At 29.8% G+C, this 18167-nt stretch overlaps 1 pseudogene; it reads left to right on the forward strand.

Annotated features, from left to right (window-relative positions):
* Positions 1–3514: 3514 nt before the first annotated feature.
* LOC114184546 (F-box/kelch-repeat protein At3g23880-like) lies at positions 3515–5427 on the forward strand (annotated as a pseudogene).
* Positions 5428–18167: the final 12740 nt, after the last annotated feature.

The raw sequence follows: 18167 nt of genomic DNA on the forward strand, positions 1-18167 counted from the left end.
CACCATCGATTACACCAAAGATCAATAAAATATAGGTTACATCTTTCCTAAATCAATACCCCCTTGGGTTTTCCCCGATCAGAACCCTTCCAGGACACTCTAAAACTCGAGATCGAGCCAACATGGTTTGCGTCGCCTGGCGGAAATTTATCACCGCCAGGCAGTTCATTAGAGAAACCCAGAAATGGGTCATCAGTCTACGTCGCCTGGCGGTACAAGGTCTCACCGTCAGGCGGTTCCTCCATGAAACCAGAAACAAGCACCAAATGATATGAGCCGCCTGGCGGCTATGTATAGCCCGCCAGGCGATTTCCGGCAAAATTCCAGAATTCAGAAAAATCACAGTATAATCATAGTTCATGCATTTTTATCACACATCTATTAACATTTCATGCGAGTACACAAATTTAACGTGGGAAAACTCCCCTAACCTGGATCCTTTCGCTTAAACTTCAATAATTTGTAAGGTTCCCCCTTTGATCACCCACCTTCCTTGCTTCCTCACTATTCAGCACCGCAACCCTCCCTCAAATCTCACAACTCTCATATTTTCGTGCTCTCTCTCTGGTATGCTTCCCAACTTGTCAAACCTTAGCCCTTAAACTAATTTTCCTTTTTAAAGTGTGCCTAAAACTAAGTGATTAATCCCAAAACGAAAATGGCATTGAATAGGACATAATGTGCCATTCAACTCCCCCCTACGGCTGCCTTTCCAGCCTCCTTTGGCTGCCCACTCACTTAGGTTTCCTTTCCACCTTTCCATATTCACGTCAAAGCCAAAAATGCCAAAAAATAAAGTTTAATGTAAGTTCTCTAAGGCTTGAACCCATAACCATGCAATCGCTAAATCAATATCAACCATTTAACCAATTCATATTTCATGCTAGAAATCACAATTCCATCTTCATAACATACCAGAACATGTTTTCAAACCCAAGTCCTCTCGCACAATCAAAGTACTCTCAACCACATGAGCTAGTACTTTTCCACATCATACCAACCATAATTTAATGTCATAATTATTTCCCCTCCCTCATTTATTAATTAATTAATTATTTAATTAATTAATTAAATTCTACGATCTTTCAAATATGATTTATGTATGTTAGATTTATAATTATCTCATTACTATATTTCTTCTAAATTAAGTTTTCCCTAAACTAGTATGAAAACTAATTTGATTTTAGGGATTTTTTTATGACATTGGCATGAACCCTAATTATATATTTCCAAATTAGTATTACCCTACATTATAAAATGTTGAAATTTTATGTTTTCCACTTCATATAATGAATTAGTTGAATAATCTTGAATTGGAATAGAAATTAGAATACCTATTTTGCATGAATTCAATCCATTAGAAAAATTAAAAATTGAGAAGTGTGAATTGCGGTATGAGAATGGTTTAAGTAAAAAAAAATAAAAAATTTTTTAATTAATAAATTATATATAAAAAATATAAATTGGCACCGCTCAATTTTTGGTCCATGTTCCGCAACTGTATATGAGTAACTGTAATATCAAGGATGACAAATCCAAAATTTTGTCATATGATTTTTTGATAGAGTTTGTCATATGATTGATACTCATATGATTCCTTTTAATTTAAAATATAATTAGGAGTAAAATATAAATATGATATATATATATATATATATATATTAAATAGGCAAATTTATTTATATATTATTATTATTATTATTATTATTATAAACACACCGTAACTTTGTATTTTTTTTTTTAGAAAATAAAAATATTGTATTCATATAGAAAAAAAGTAAATAGATTGTAATATATTGTGTTTTTAAAATAAATTAGTAAATTGTAATATGTTCTAAAGTTAGTTCTAGTATATGATTAGTTTTTGTGTGTGTATATATATAATTACTTTTAATATATGATAAATTTACATAATTTATTTAATTTTAAAATATAATAGAAGGAAAAACAGAAATTATATATAGAGAATATGCAAATTCTATTTTATATATATATATATATATATATATATATATATTCTAAATATATATATTCTAAAATATGTAAAATAATGATAAAAGAGTAATTAATGATAAAAAATATTTTTTGTGATTGATATATTATATGCAATCATTTGACATGTTATTTAAATGATAATTAATTTAATATTGAACTTTTTTTTTCCTTAAGATTGATTTATTAAAACAAAAAATAATTAATTAAATAGATGTAATTTTTTTCTCGTCACATGCAAAACAAATCATATAAATTATTGAGCTTCCAGTTGTTTACTATAGCATGATGAGGGTGAATATTGTGTGTGCATAAATACCATTTTATTCTCAATTCTTTTTTACTTTTCCACTATACATAAATAATAATAATAATAATAATAATAATTACAATAATAATACTAATAATAACAATAATTATTATATTATTATTATTAATTATTAATTATTATTGTAATAATAATAATAATAATAATAATTTATTTAAATTATATATCACTACTAAAAAAACTCATATTTCCTCCTAATTTTGTTTTAATTTTTTTTACAGGAAATACTTGCACATTTTGTTATAAAAAAAATGATAGGAAATTGCTGTCAATTTTTTTTATAAAACATTTTTCGCAACAAATTTTGTAGAAAATACTAACAAACTTTATAATTTTGTAAGAAATAATTATCCACTAAGGTTGCCAATTAAGATTCTTAAAATAAAAAATAGCAGGAAAATGTTTTTTCTTACAAATTTTTTTAACAAATTTGCAAGAAAATTCACATAAAAATTCTCATGTAATATGAGAATTTTTAGTACCGTATCTACGATCTATTTCAACTTAATTTCTACCAATTTTATTTTATTTAAATTTAATTTCATCAATTTTAAATTATAACTCATTTTATTCTAACATAATTGACATTAATTACATTTTTACTTTAAACTACTTTTATGTCCAAATGTAAAATGATAATCTTTCATTTTTATTAATTACAACATATTTTTTAATTTATCAAACATATCTCATTATTTATTGAACTTTATAAACTTTCATCTTATATATTTTCCTTCATTTACTATTTTTCCCTTAAATCTAAGCAACACCACTTTTACTCTCATCATCTTCAAATCTATTCAAATTTACTTCCTAAATTCATTTTCAAACACAAACACAAGCTTTGAATTTTGTGTGGAAAGAGGAAAATATTCATTCTTAAATTCTCAAAAAAAATACAAGCTTTGAATTTTGTGTGGGAAGAAGAAAATATTCTTTCTTAAAACTTTCAATAGTTGTTTTAATTGAGTATTTCTTTAAAAGCATTAGTTATCGAAATTAATGCACTATTTGTATTGAATAGTCTAATAATGACATAAATTGGAACGTTTGTATTGGTATGCAGTTAATATTAAATGATCGTTTGTATTAAACATTTAGTGAAAACGTGTGGCACCAACAGATTTAAACATCTCAAACCAACTTCTTTCCATGGAATTTTTCTTCCTTTTTAAACCACTTTTATTTCCGAGTTTTAACAGAATATTTTTGTTGTGTGCTTCTGGGAAAAAGATATATGAAATGAATTATTATAAAAAAGTTAAAAGTGGGAAAGAGGTTCTTTTGGATCTCTTTATTTTTTTAGAAAATAGAAAAAAAGAACGATGGACAAGAGTGATTAGTATAATGTTGTATTGTTAAAATAAATTAGTGATTTGTTAAATTTTGTTGGGTTTGATAATATGATTTTCAATCGTATTTCTTCATCTTCTTGAGAAAATTGAATGCGTGTGGGGTCGACATTCTGTCTATAAAATTTTGCAGCATGCAACAACTTTTCATCTTCATTGTCATCACTTGTTTTACTTCCTGTTTCTCCATTTTTCAATATGCACTTTTATTTTTCTTTCTCAGTTAAATATTTGCAGGTAGAGTAGGTTTTTCTGCATCAATGTCTTCTCCTCAGAATAGTTGTGTTCTCTTCCAAGATATGATCATGGAAATTTTGTCATGACTTTGAAGGATCTCCTGCGATTCAAGTATCTTGTCACAGATCCTGCATTTGTGAAACTTCACCTTCAAAATTCTTCAAAAAAACACTCACCTCCTATTGACCTTTGAAGACTGGGACAAAAGAAGGGATTATGCCATAGTTTGCCCTGTACAAGATTTACTTGACAACCCATCATCCACCCTTGAAACTTTACATCACAAACATCTCCCATTCAACCGCACTTACGCTATCTTGGGTGCCTGCAACGGCTTGGTATGCTTACAAGATTCTTGTATTGAAGATAAATTTAAAGAATACTGGTTTCGGATTGGGAATCCAACAACAAGGGTCATGACTAAAGACTCTCCACATATTCATCTTAATCTCAGCGATTATAAACATCCTTTCAGGTTGATGTTTGGATTTGGGTACAATGAATGGAATGACACCTACCAAGTTGTGCTATTGGATAATAATAATAAGAATCAATCGCAGAAACTGGAAGTAAGAGTTTGCTGTTTAGGAGATACTAGTTGGAGGAATACTTTAACTTGTGATGCTGTTGCCACTGTAGGTAGGCGTAGATGGCGTGAAACTTGTGATGCTTTTGTGAGTGGGACTTTAAATTGGTTAGTATTTCCCAAATCCCGCTGTAGTGATGATGAACGAGGAGGAACTAAAATGAACGAGTTAGAAATATTTTGTTACGATCTAAAGAAGAAGACTTGTAGTTGTTTTTCTATGCCAGATGGCATTTTAGAAGTCCCTCCTTTTGACACTGAGCTTAAGGTTTTGAATGGTTGTTTGTGTCTTTCTCATCATGATGATAATTTTGTTGTGTGGCTAAAGAGGGACTTTAGTGATGAAAAATCTTGGTCAAAGTTGCTGAATTATAAGAATCGTCCTTCAACTTGTTATTGCTGTCGACATTACATGGAAATAATTTGTATGCGTGAGAAAGATGATGTTGTGCTGCTTGCAGAAACAGGTTTGCAAGCAGAATTTACCTTGTGCAATATCAGAGACAATAGAATAAAGGTTCGCCAAATTTATAACGAGAACAAACAGTCTCTTTTCTTATGATTATGTTCAGAGCTTGGTTTTTCCGTGTAGGAATTAAGTAGCCTTATGTTCAGAACTTGGTTTTTGTGGTTCCATTTTCTGTTGTTTGGATATTCAGACTCCCTAAACTCATTTTCTCTTGGAAAATATTTCTGTGTTGGTGAAACAAAGCATTGGCCAAGTCATGAGTTATGAGTATCAGCATCATTGAACTTCGGCATCTCATGAGTAAAATCTTCCGATATTTCTCAGCCTTAGCCTTAAAAGTATTGTAATATTACTTTATTAATCCTGTTACTATTTAACTATTAGAAAAATAACTTCTCTGCTATGATATCAGTAAGATCTTCTATTGAAACTATAAAATGTGCTATTTCAGCTTCACTAACTCCGAAGTTTCACACCATGTGGATATAAATATGATGTTATCGTCAGTTAATCATGCTAGTTAGTAAGATTGTTGTAGATAGTCATTTTCTTCACTTATCATTACATTTCTTGTTTTTATGCCTCATAATGGTGTCACTATAGAATCTCATCCTCAGTAATATTGCATTACAAGTTTATATTAAGCTATTGACATCTGTTTTTAAATAAGATAAATTATAGGTATAAAATTTTATTTTATTTGATGGTTGAGGTAACTAAAGGCGAATATGATCTTGAATGACGGTAACATTTTGTTAAGAAAATGATATCTTCACACACAAACTTTTACAACTTATCTCACAATCATACGTGACATTGACACTTTATTTTTTTTTTTATTTGTTGTGATATTCTACGTTGACTTTGTTTGAATGATAGCGGGAGGGAGAAAGGCAGAAACCGCGAGTATGCGTTATTGAAGTGGAGAGCACTTCGTTCATCTTCCAGAACAGTGTTATTGTTATTCAACCTGTGTTGTTCTTACTGAAATCCTCTTTGTCTGAAAATCCTTGTTCTTCGTTTCCCCACTGTTGCTCTTCGTGGAAACGTTTTCGTTTACCCACGGCACGAAAGGTTTGGTGGTTCGTTGTTGATATTCATTTTGGCGGAAATGAGCCATTTTTGTTGTAGTTTGTTGTCGCGCGTGACAGTAGTGGTGTTAGGTCGTGTGTTTAGTCTTAGTCATCCAAGGAAATGGGTTCGCTTATTGGACACTTAGTTGGTGGTAAGTAAATTTGATTTGTGTGTTTTGCTTGTGATTAAAACTTCTGTTAAAGGGTGAGTTGAAGAATGATTTTTGTTGGAATATATGTGTTTTATAGGTTAGGGTTATTTTTTTTTGTTCTTTATGAATTCATTTCGCCTGGCATTGTTCTTGGATTAAGTAAATGATGTTAATTGTTACAGTCGTGTATTTGTGTAATCTTTTATGTGTTTTCTGGTTCGCTGTTGTAGCAGATTAATTCAATGAGCATACAAATTCTAATTCCATTGTGATTTGGGTGTTTACTTCAAGGTGCATAGTGTAGTTCATTATTATTCCTTTAAAATTTGCTGGTTGCATGCGGTCCCCTTAGTTATGTACCTCGAAGCTTCATTTGCTTAAGTAAAAATGTTCCTTATAATTGTGGAAAAGATATAAATGAAGTCTAGAAGACATCTGCAAACTAGTATGCAAATAAGTGCTAAACCAATTCATGTGATTTGGACATCATCAACCTGCACGTGTTATATAAAATTTTGTTTATACTTCCAAGCATTTGCCTTATTTATGCACTTGAAAACTTCATTTGGATAAGTAAAGATGTTCTTTTTAATTGTTGAAAACATTTAAATCAAGTGTGGAATACATGTGCAAAGTAGTGAGTAATTAAGTATTAACCCACTTCATGTGATTTGGACATTATCAACTTACACATTTTATAAAAAAAAAATAATACTTGCACACATTTGCCTTATTCATGCACTTGGAAGCTTCATTTGGTTATATAAAGACGTTCTCTTTAATAAATATGTTCTTTTTAATTGTGAAAAAAGTTTAAACCAAGTCTAGAATACATGTCCAAAGTAATGAGTAAATAAGTGCTAATCCATTTCATATGATTTAGACATCATCAACCTACACAAATTTTATAATAAAAATTAAATACTTGCACGCATTTACAACCTGGAAGCTTCACATTTGGTTAAGTAAAGATGTTCTTTTTAATTCTAACAAACATTTGAAGTGTGGAATACACGTGTCAACCAATGGGTTAATAAGTGTTGACCCATTTTATCTCATTTGCACCTCATCAACCTACATTCATTTTTTTTTTCAGTGCTAGCACGTGGTTCCCTTATTTATGCACCTGGAAACTTCATTTGAATAAGTGAAGATGTTTTTTTAAATGTTGAAAACATATCACTCAAGTTTGGAAGACATGTGCAAGGCAGTGTGGATAATTGTTAACCCACTTCATGTAATTTGGACATCATTAACTTACACATTTTATAAAAAAATTTAATACTTGCACGCATTTGCCTTATTCATGCACCTGAAAGTTTCATTTGGTTGAGTAAAAATGTATTTTTAATTTTGGCAAACATTTAAATCAAATTTGGAATACATGTGCAAACCACTGAGTAAATAAGTACTAATCCACTTCATCTCATTTGCACTTCGTCAACCTACACTCATTTTTTTTAAATACTAGCACATGATTCTCTTAAATACATACCTTGAAGCTTCATTTGGTTAAATAAAAATGTTTCTTTTAATTGTGGAAAACATTTAAATCAAATCTGGAATACATGTGCAAAGTAGTGAGTAAATAAGTGCTAACTTCATGTGATTTGGACATCATCAACCTACATTTTATAAAAGAATTATATACTTCCTCATGCGTGTCTTATTCATGCACCTAGAGGCGCCGTTTGGTTAAGTAAAGATGTTCTTTTGAATTCTGGAAAACATATTAATCAAGTTTGGGATACATGTGTAAATTACTGGGTAAATAAGTGCTAACCAACTTCATCTCATTTGCACCTCATCAACCTACATTCATTTTTTTTAATACTTACACATAGTTCCCTTAAATATGTACCTGGAAGCTTCATTTGGTTAAATAAAAATGTTCCTTTTAATTCAGGAAAACATATCAATCAAGTCTGGAAGATATGTGCAAAGCAGTGGGTAAATAAGGGCTAACCCACCTCATATTATTTGGACATCATCAATCTACACACATTTTATAATTTTTTTATATACCTGAATGTGTTTTTTAAAGTAAAGATGTTCTTTTTTATTCTGGAAAACATTTAAATCAAGTCTGTAATACATGTGCAACATCGGGTAAATAAGTGCTAACCCAATCTCATTTACACCTCATCAACCTGCATTCATTCATTTTATTTTATTTTAAATACTTGCATGTGGTTCCCTTAAATATGTACATGGAAGCTTCATTTGGTTAAGTAAGGATGTTCTTTTTAATTCTGGAAAACATATTACTCAAGTCTGGAAGACATGTGCAAAGCAGTGGATAAATAAGTGTTAACCCACTTCATGTGATTTGGACATCATCAACCAACACACAATTTATACTTGCACGCATTTACGTTATGCATGCACCTAGAGTTTTCATTTGGATAAGTAAATATTTTCATTTTAATTGTGGAAAACATATTAATCAAGTTTGGAAGACATCTGCAAACCACTGAGCAAATAAGTACTAACCCATCTCATCTCATTTGCACCTCATCTACATTCAACTTAAGTCCCAAACCCAAATCCTAAGAGTACTAGGCATGAATTTTTTGTAGACTTCAAATTATATGTGCATACCCTTTAACCTATGTTACCAGTTAGTTACTCAAGAGTTAGTGCATTATTGAAGTCTGAGGTCTAATAAAAGTAATGACATCAACATCATCGTAATATCGGTTCAACTTATTTATAATTGATCCATAATTAAAAAGTTAAACACACAACTACTAATGTGTCATAGTCTTAACACATGCAAAAACATAAATATCAACATGGGTAGGTTGGCAAACAAAGCCCTACAAAATTCATAATTGCAATTGTTCTGATTTTGGTGCTTCCTCCTCGCGTACGTGAAAAATGGACTTCATATAGATTGATTCTTGAAACGTTTCCTTGGTTGATCCCTCAATCGGTGATACAAATTACTGCTTTGACATTAGTCGGTGTCTTCAACAATTCTGTCCACTTTTTCCTGATACTAGTCGACCTGTTCAACAATATTTTCAAAAAATTCAAATAACATGGTCTTCCCCACTTTCAAAAACTTGGACTTCACCTTACTATTTCAACTAATGATTCCTCCTTAAGGACATCAATTTTTTGAACTCTTCCATTGATTTCCGTAATTCAATAATCTTTGCTTCTTGTTCCATAATAGCTTGTCTTAATTGTTCCTCCTCTTATTCTTCTTCGTAAAATGTTGTACCATATTTTTAAAAAGCTTCCTTAACAAACAGTTGACAAAGCTCAATGTTGGACACACTAACATCAATAATAACCTACAATGTTTGACAAAAACTAACTCACATATTAAACAACTCATAGTACCAACCAAAACACAATCCAACAATCTTATGAAATTAAACATATCATGTTCTTATTCAAACAACGCTTAATTTTGTTCTCCGCTACTTTCATATTCATCCAATGCAATATTCTGGGGAACTTTGTGGTGAACTTGCAAACATTAGATTTTGGAATCAAAAAATGGTCAAATGACCATAACAGAAAGAAGTTCACACCAAAGGAAGTACTCAACCATGTTTAATTAAGTAAAAAAAAATTATAATTCAAATGAATTGAACAACAAATACCTGTAACAGATACACATAACCAAGTAATCATAAACCACACCACCCCAATTATATTTCCCAGAGCTACCAAAGTCATTCACAATTGTAAACAATATGGGAAAAACTCTTTCATTACGATTTGGACACAAGAACTCAAATATTCTCAATAAAATATAAAGGCTACAAAAATCCTCCAAACTAAGCTTTTCACTACGTTCTAGTAGAAGATGATAAACCATCTTAACATCAACACTTTTCTTATCATATAACTACTTACAATTGTTTTGTAAATCAACCTCTTGTAATCAATACTTTCACCATCCACTCTTAAACTCATTCCCAAACATATATTCAATAAAGTAAATTCAACAACTTCCTTACTTGTTAAAATCCCCCTTACTTCCAACCCACAAACTAATTAACAACATAAGAAGTGTCCTAGAAACTTTGAGAGATCCTTTCCAAAGGGTGTTCCTTCAAGAAGTGACTTTTGTTCGGCAGTTAACTTGTTATTTAATAAACCAATGTATTTCGTCCGACATGAATGCCAAAAAGTCTACAAAAAAATTTATCATTATACGTTATCACTTCACTTTTTTAAATATAAAATAATTAAAAATATACATCACATACCTTCGTATCAGCCTACTTATCACCACCGCTATCATTGTCATCACTATAATCACCCATTATACAATCCGTATTCAAAAATTAATGTCAACTGATGTCACCATACATCATGCAAACAATTAATGGTAGTCAGATTACCAAACATAATAAGGTTGTTAAATTGTGCATTTGAATGACCTAAATGAATTTTATGACACCAAGAAACCTCAAAGGAAAAATGACATGTATATCATTTAACATATACATCATTGAGCACATCATGGGAAAAACAATTTACTCAAGCAAAGAATATGACACATGGTCAACATACCAATAACATGGATATGTAATGTGCAAATATTATACCATGGGTTGACACTTATTGACTCAAGATTTGGCACATACATTTCTTCATAATTTACTCAATAAGCCAAGCAATCAAAGTAGTCCCCGCTCAACTTGGTCAACTTTAACTAACAACCATATGTAAAGTGAAAATATTATATACCATGGGTTTGCACTTATAAACTATTAACAATCTAAATCATTCATAGTCAACTTTAACTAAGACGGATATGTAATGTTCAAATACTATAACGTGGGTTCATAGTAAAAAACTCCTATTTAACCATACATTTCGATTTAGCATTGCCATTTACTCAGTAAGCCAACCAATGAATATCATCTCTGCTCTACAAGCATGTAAATCTACTAAAAGAAAACCTATGTAACATACTTATGAACAACACCACCGACGACTAAAACGAAACCAAGACTAAAAACGACAACTTGAACCACTTCACACTTCCTAAGGAATCACCAATAAACACCGAAAAACATAGCAGCCCATACATATACAGAACTACCAAATATCAGTCTTACAATACGAACCATTAAATCCTTAACAAATTCACAAAACTAACCAAATAAATCCACCGTAAATAACCCCATTAAAAATAAAACATCAAATAAATAACTCCATTACAAACAAAGCATCAAATTTAAGTTAGGTTTAGAGATTTCAAAACTTACCTCCGTTATCGACGCACTAAGTATAACAACCTTTGAAAAGGAAGAATTCCAAGATGAACACGACTTTCAACAAGAGTGACTTCTACAACATCAACAATAATCAAGGTTCAACGTATCGTCAATCCAAAAATAAGAATTTCAAGACATAGAAGAAGAACGGATTCAATGACACAACTACAATGAATAACAACAATAACGCATTAAAAAGTTAGCGCGACATTGATGAAGACGAAAATGAGTTCAAGAAGACCAAGGCACTTCAAAAAGGGTTTTAGAACAACGCTTTCTTCCAATAAATTTGTCTTATAAACCATTTCTGTCTTTCAAAGCGACCGTGGAAATCAATTAAAATTAAAAATAATAATAAAGTGTCAGTGTCACATATACATATGGTTGCGAGATAAGTTGTTATCAATAGTTGCCAGATAAGTTATTATCAATATATCATTTTCCATTTTGTAATCACCTAAAGTCCTACTTCTATGCCTACGGTGGTGGCTGGACAGGGATGAGAAAAAGTTAACTTTTTTTTATTCAATTCACTTTTAGTTTTAGAAAATTTAATTCAATTTTTTTTAATAAAAGATATATTCTAGATTTTGAAGTTGGTCTAATATTTGATATTTGAATATGAATTTAAATTTTAATCCAAATATCTTGGATTTAAAAAAATTCAAAGTAACTCGGTAGAAAAATTGAATTTGAATCTATAATTTATCAATTATTTGAATCTAAATGAATCTAAATTGGACATTTGAAAATTTAGGGTTAAATATGTTTTTGTCCCTTAACTTTCAGTGAATTTTAGAATTAGTCTGTTTTGAAACTTTGAACCAATTTAGTCTTTCATCTTTCGAAATACGTGATGTTTTGTATGTACATTAGGATTGTATTTGAGTTGTTTATACCGTTTGACATATTTTTGCTTCAATGTTAAGTCAAATACTATTATGAAACACGCTTGAAATGTCAAATAAACTTAACAAAATTTGATTAAAATGACTAAATTCACGTATTTCAAAAGATGAAGGACTAAACTGGTCCAAAGTTTCGAAATGGATTAATTCTAAAATTCACTAAAAGTTGAGAGAACAAAAACATATTTAACCCGAAAATATAATCCATGATTACCCGTAAAGCTAACAAGATAACTCAATTGAGCTACCATCCATCAACTTGGCCACTTGAAGATTGTATGAAACAACAAATACAAATTAAAGACGTGGGTGACTGTGAAATAAAATTTCCATCAATTTTTGCACTTCCTTTAACGTTGGAGTTAGATGTTGTTGTACTGTTGTTCTATAAAAATGTGTGATTTGGATTTCTTATTAAGATCAACGGTATCGAAAACTGTAAAAAAAAATATGTTTCTTCAAATGGGTGAATGGAGAAGAAAAAAAAAAGTGTTTAAATGATTTAATTTAAAACATTAGGAGGACTTAGTAAAGCCCATAACATTTATCGTTTGAAAAAACATTTTTAAGTTTTCAAAATATAACAATTAATTCACTAATGAAAAAGAAATAAGAAAAAATAAAATAGTGTTAAAGATATGAGTATCGTGTAATTTTCTAATTCGACATCTTATCAACTTACTTGCATATGGAAACATCGATAGAATTGTTAACATAATTAATAAACATATAAATATATAAATACAATAACTCATAAATATAATAAATAATTAGATAGCATTAAATATAATTAGGAATATTTTTAAATAATGCAATATTACATTTTTAAACTTGATTTACTTTAACTTGTGAATAAAAATATACTAAAATTGTATCCGAAAATTACATCTCTTAAAATCATTAAAACAACCTATTATGTCAAATTTTAAGTCAAGAATTGTAATAGACTTCTAAAAGAATTTAATATAATTAAATTTTATTTATTAAATTGAAATTCATTTTGATTTGTAAGTAAAAAATTGGTTGTGAATATAAAATAATACCTTTCGATATGTAAATAAAAAATTGAATATAAATATAAAAAATTATTACATTTAATAAAACAAAAAGGATAAATAAATGTGTGCATAAACAATTAATTAATTGCTAAACATAAAAAACATACGAATACAATTATAAATCTTTTTAAAAAGAATAATATTAGATTTTAAAACTGAAATTAATTTCGTGAATGGAAAATTGAACGTAAAGTGTAGTAGATAAAAATATATGTTAAACCGCATCCCATATATATAAACGAGTAAGATCCTTATTTAATAAGTTACATTTTAGTATTTTAAATATGTTTAACTAATTTTCATTATAGTCATTATTAACTGTTACTAGTAGGGTGTCAAAAAAATTCGTACCCGTGGGTGTGGGTATCTGCGGATAAAACCCGCAATGGGTAGGAAATGAATATTAAAAGTGGATACCCATTATCCACGGTACGGGTATTTTTGATACCCACATGTTAATGAGGTGGTACGGGTATCATAGTATCCGTACCTGTGGATGCTCGTACCCGCTAAACTTTAATTCACAAAAGTACCCTCATATATATATATATATATATATATATATATATATATATATATATATATATAACATTTTGTTCTATTTTTTTCTAAATTGCACATATTGTCTTCTGTCTTCATTCTTCAAACAAACTTCAAGTATTGGTACGTTGTCTTCTTTCAAATACACCCTTTGACATTCTTATCTCTCCTGTATTTGAAATTGGGCATATACATCAAATCCTATATAAACAATGACATTTATGGTATGCTTGTTGTCAAATGATAGAATTAAAATAAGAATAAGAATACTTGGCATGTGGCAATTGAGGTTTATTATTTGTTTATTTTGTTTATTTTTTAGGAATCAATTGGAGAAAGTGGACTTTTTGATCAAAACACTAATTAAAGAATTTTCATTGTGTTGAACGTCATTTTATATCTACTTTTATAATTATTTGGACTTGTATGAACTTGAGTTTATTTGAACTTTATTTAAAATTTATGACAGTGGTGTATTTTATTTTATTTTATTTGAATTTATGATTAAATATTTATTTTTTAAATAATTTTGTAAATATCCGCGGGTACGCGCATAACAGATACCCGACGGATATGGGTACGGGTACAGGGCAAATATTTATCCAGCGGGTAGGGTACGGGGGAACTACTATCTGTACCCTACCGGCCCTGTTACATCCCTAGTTACTAGTTATATTATATTATGAAATCGTATCGCGTTGCATGGTTTTGTTCCTCATAAAATGTTCTATAGTGCATTAAAAAATATAGTAGATATGTAAGTCTATTTTAAGACAATTCTACTACTTCATTGATCTTGAACATATAATGTCATGTTTTCTAACATTAAATGTTATTATAAGTGTCACAACTCAACATATCATCACATGACACTCAAGTTATTTATAATACTAAATCATTTATTTACTATGTATTATCATATAATTTATCTAACGAGTTTAACTATGGTGTAGGGTAATAAGCAAACTGGTAGTTTAAGTATTGCTACTACATCATATAATACATGACAATTATTGTGGAAGTCGATTATGAAAGTGGTTGGGATGAGGTAATATGATATATCCCATTTATACATATGTCCTAATTAATTTTCATATGTAATAATTTTAACTTCAATTTACTTTTGTAGATTTTTGTTGACAAAAAGCCAATGGATTCAAAAGCACTGCCATAAGTTTAGAAAACGTGGGCAAAATATTCTTTCTAAATATAAGAATTTAGAAGTTAATAGTTAGATTTAGTTTAGTAATTTTAAATGTTTAAGAACATTGTTCAAAGATTAGATAGTTATCTTTAATATTTATTAAAATCCTTTTCTATGCTATATTATTATACCTGTTTTTAGATTTGCCAATTTTGGCCTTTTATTGAAAGTGTTTTGTAATTTCTTTATTTTTACACCTTGTATGAGATTAACATGACTTCAGATGCATTAACAAATATTAAAATATCCAAGAAAATATTTTATACAACTCAAATACTATTTTTTATGCATCTTTATCTCACAAGGCCATTGTTGAAATTTGACCTTATTTTAAAGGTGTTTTTGTAAATTTTTATTTTCACATCTTGTATGAGATTAACATAACTTCAGCTCCATCAACAAACACTATAATATCCAAGAAAATATTTTATGCAACTCAAATGCTATTTTCAATGTGTTTTTTTTTTCTCATGAGGCCACCATTGGAATTTGTTGGGAGTAGTCCAAGTGTGAGTCAAAAAGAGTGAAAGTTTCACATTGGGTAAAATAGACAAAGTTAAATACTATATAAGAATAAAGACCCATAACACCATTGCCTTAAGGTTTTGGTGTAAAACTGGTATCAAATTTCTTATATGTGTAAGATTAATGTCATATAACCATATAGAACCACAATCTCTCAATGACTATAACCATAACACATATATGTGAAAAAATATATATAAAAACCCATTAGTAGTATCAGAGCCGATGGTTCGGAGTGACTGACCGCATAACCATAACCATAACAAAAAGGGTCACTCATACACATGAAGGGAAATATACCATATGAAAAAAAAACAAGGGACTCACCCTTGAGAGGAGATTGTTGGGAAAAGTCAAAGTCTCACATTGGATAAAATAGACAAAGTAGTTGGTGTAAAACTGGTGTCAAATGTCTTATATGTGTAAGATTAATGTTATATAACCATATAGAATCACAATCTCTCAATGATTATAACCATAACATATATATGTGAAAAATATAAAATATAAACCCAACAGAATTTAGCCTTATTCTGAAGGCATTTTGTAATTTCTTTATTTTCATACCTTGTATGAAATTAACATAACTTCAACTGTATCGCCAAATATTATAATATCCAAGAAAAAAATTATTTTATACAACTTAAATACTACATTCAATGTGTTTTTATCTCACGACACCACCATTGGAATTTGGAGTGTTTGTTGAGTCATGTTTATCAATGCAATGGGAAAAATGTTTTTGTTTACACTAATTATTCATAAATTTTGAATGAAACATATTTAATGAAAGAAATAGAGTGTCAAGATAGCATTCTTACAAGGCATTGCCAAATTCTGACCATAAATATTCATGGTGGCTAATTGTGAGCATTTATGGACAATCTTCATCAATGATCTTAATAATGAGTTGTCTCATCATGTAAAGATTGTTTAAAATGTTAAGGCAGAATAAAGTTTTACTTGGGACCCACAATGGGCCGCCATTGTTTTGATCCTAAGACATCATTAGGGTTTCACTATACATCAGAAGTATTGTCCGCTTTGGAATGTCGGCTCCATCACGATTTTATCCTTAAAAGGCATCTCGGAGGTTGGAAGATTCACCTGCAAACGACTCTCTAACGCTCAAGTCAGTAAGAGACTTTAGATCTTTTAAAGTAAAAGAGACTGAGTATGACAAAGTGTGTATTTCTTGGTGAAATACTAGGTGTATTTATACGGTTTCTCAACACTTATGATTTGTGTGATAAAAATAGATAATATCAAGAGAATATAAAATAATATAAACAAATCTAACAATTTACCATTTATATGTTAAATTAGTGGAATAATAACAATAATGTGATACATTCATTACCTTATATACCAAATATTTTTTAAATATATGGTATTAAGGAATATCACAATATAATCAAACTACCGAGATTTAATCACATATACTATTAATATATGAATATTTACACCAACAAATATATCTCATAATATCTTCCAATTACTTTAGGTCATAAAGTTGAATGAATTTTATTGGACTGCATCACTTAGCATATTTGTTGAGTCAGGTATGTACATGTATCAAATTGGTTAATCAATGCTCTCGAGCATAATTAGAGTTAACTTATACCCTTTTATTTAAGAAAATAGTAAATTAGCTAAGAAAGACTCAATTGGCCAATTTGATTCACAAGGTAGCATTTTGAAATCTACACTAGTGGTAAGCGGTACATTAGTGTCATTAGACACCAAAGGAAGTTACTTTAGTGAGTTCCAAAGGTATGGTGTTAGGCATCTCCTAAGCATCTTAGCCTCAACGCAACTTCTTTGAAAGAAGTGATGGCTTTTTGGTGTTGATCGCTAATTGTAACATAACTTTGTGTTTTGTTGCTACTAGGTGTACCTTGATGTTCGCTGGATGGGCTTTCTTTAGTGTTGATTAGTTAAATAACTTTAGAAATTGTGTACAAAAGAACATAATTTGTGTTACAATTAAATTTCCAAAAATATAATCTGTGTTAATATAACGTGTGTGACCAATCGTTAACATTATTATTTTAAATATTTCAATTATATATTAAATAATGTGTGCACAAAAACGATGCAGATGGAAAGGCAGACCTAGGGTGTCAAAATCCTGAAATCATGCTTGCATTTATGATGTGTTTGTTTCCAAGAATGGAAATTTATGATGTGTTTGTTTTCAAGAATGAATTTGAGGAGATGTAGAAGTAAAAATAAGGTTGTTTCTTGATCGAGAGGTAAAAGTGAAAATATTTGAAAATAAAGAAAAAATTAGGTCAATTAGGTCCAAGTCATGTAATGTCAAGTTGAACCGAACTTAAGTCAAGTTAGGTCAAACTAAAACCAAGTCACATTAGGTTAAGCCAAACCTAGGTGAGCTTGGAATGGTTTGGGTTAAGGTTGGGACCCATGTCTAGCTAAGATGGATTTGGTTTAGGTTTGGTTGGGATGGGTTAAGTATGTCGAGCCCATGTTTGGT

This window comes from Vigna unguiculata, chromosome 5, assembly GCF_037176805.1.
Source record: "Vigna unguiculata cultivar grain cowpea cultivar isolate G323 ecotype 2 chromosome 5, ASM3717680v1, whole genome shotgun sequence".
In the NCBI taxonomy this organism is placed as follows: Eukaryota; Viridiplantae; Streptophyta; class Magnoliopsida; order Fabales; family Fabaceae; genus Vigna; species Vigna unguiculata.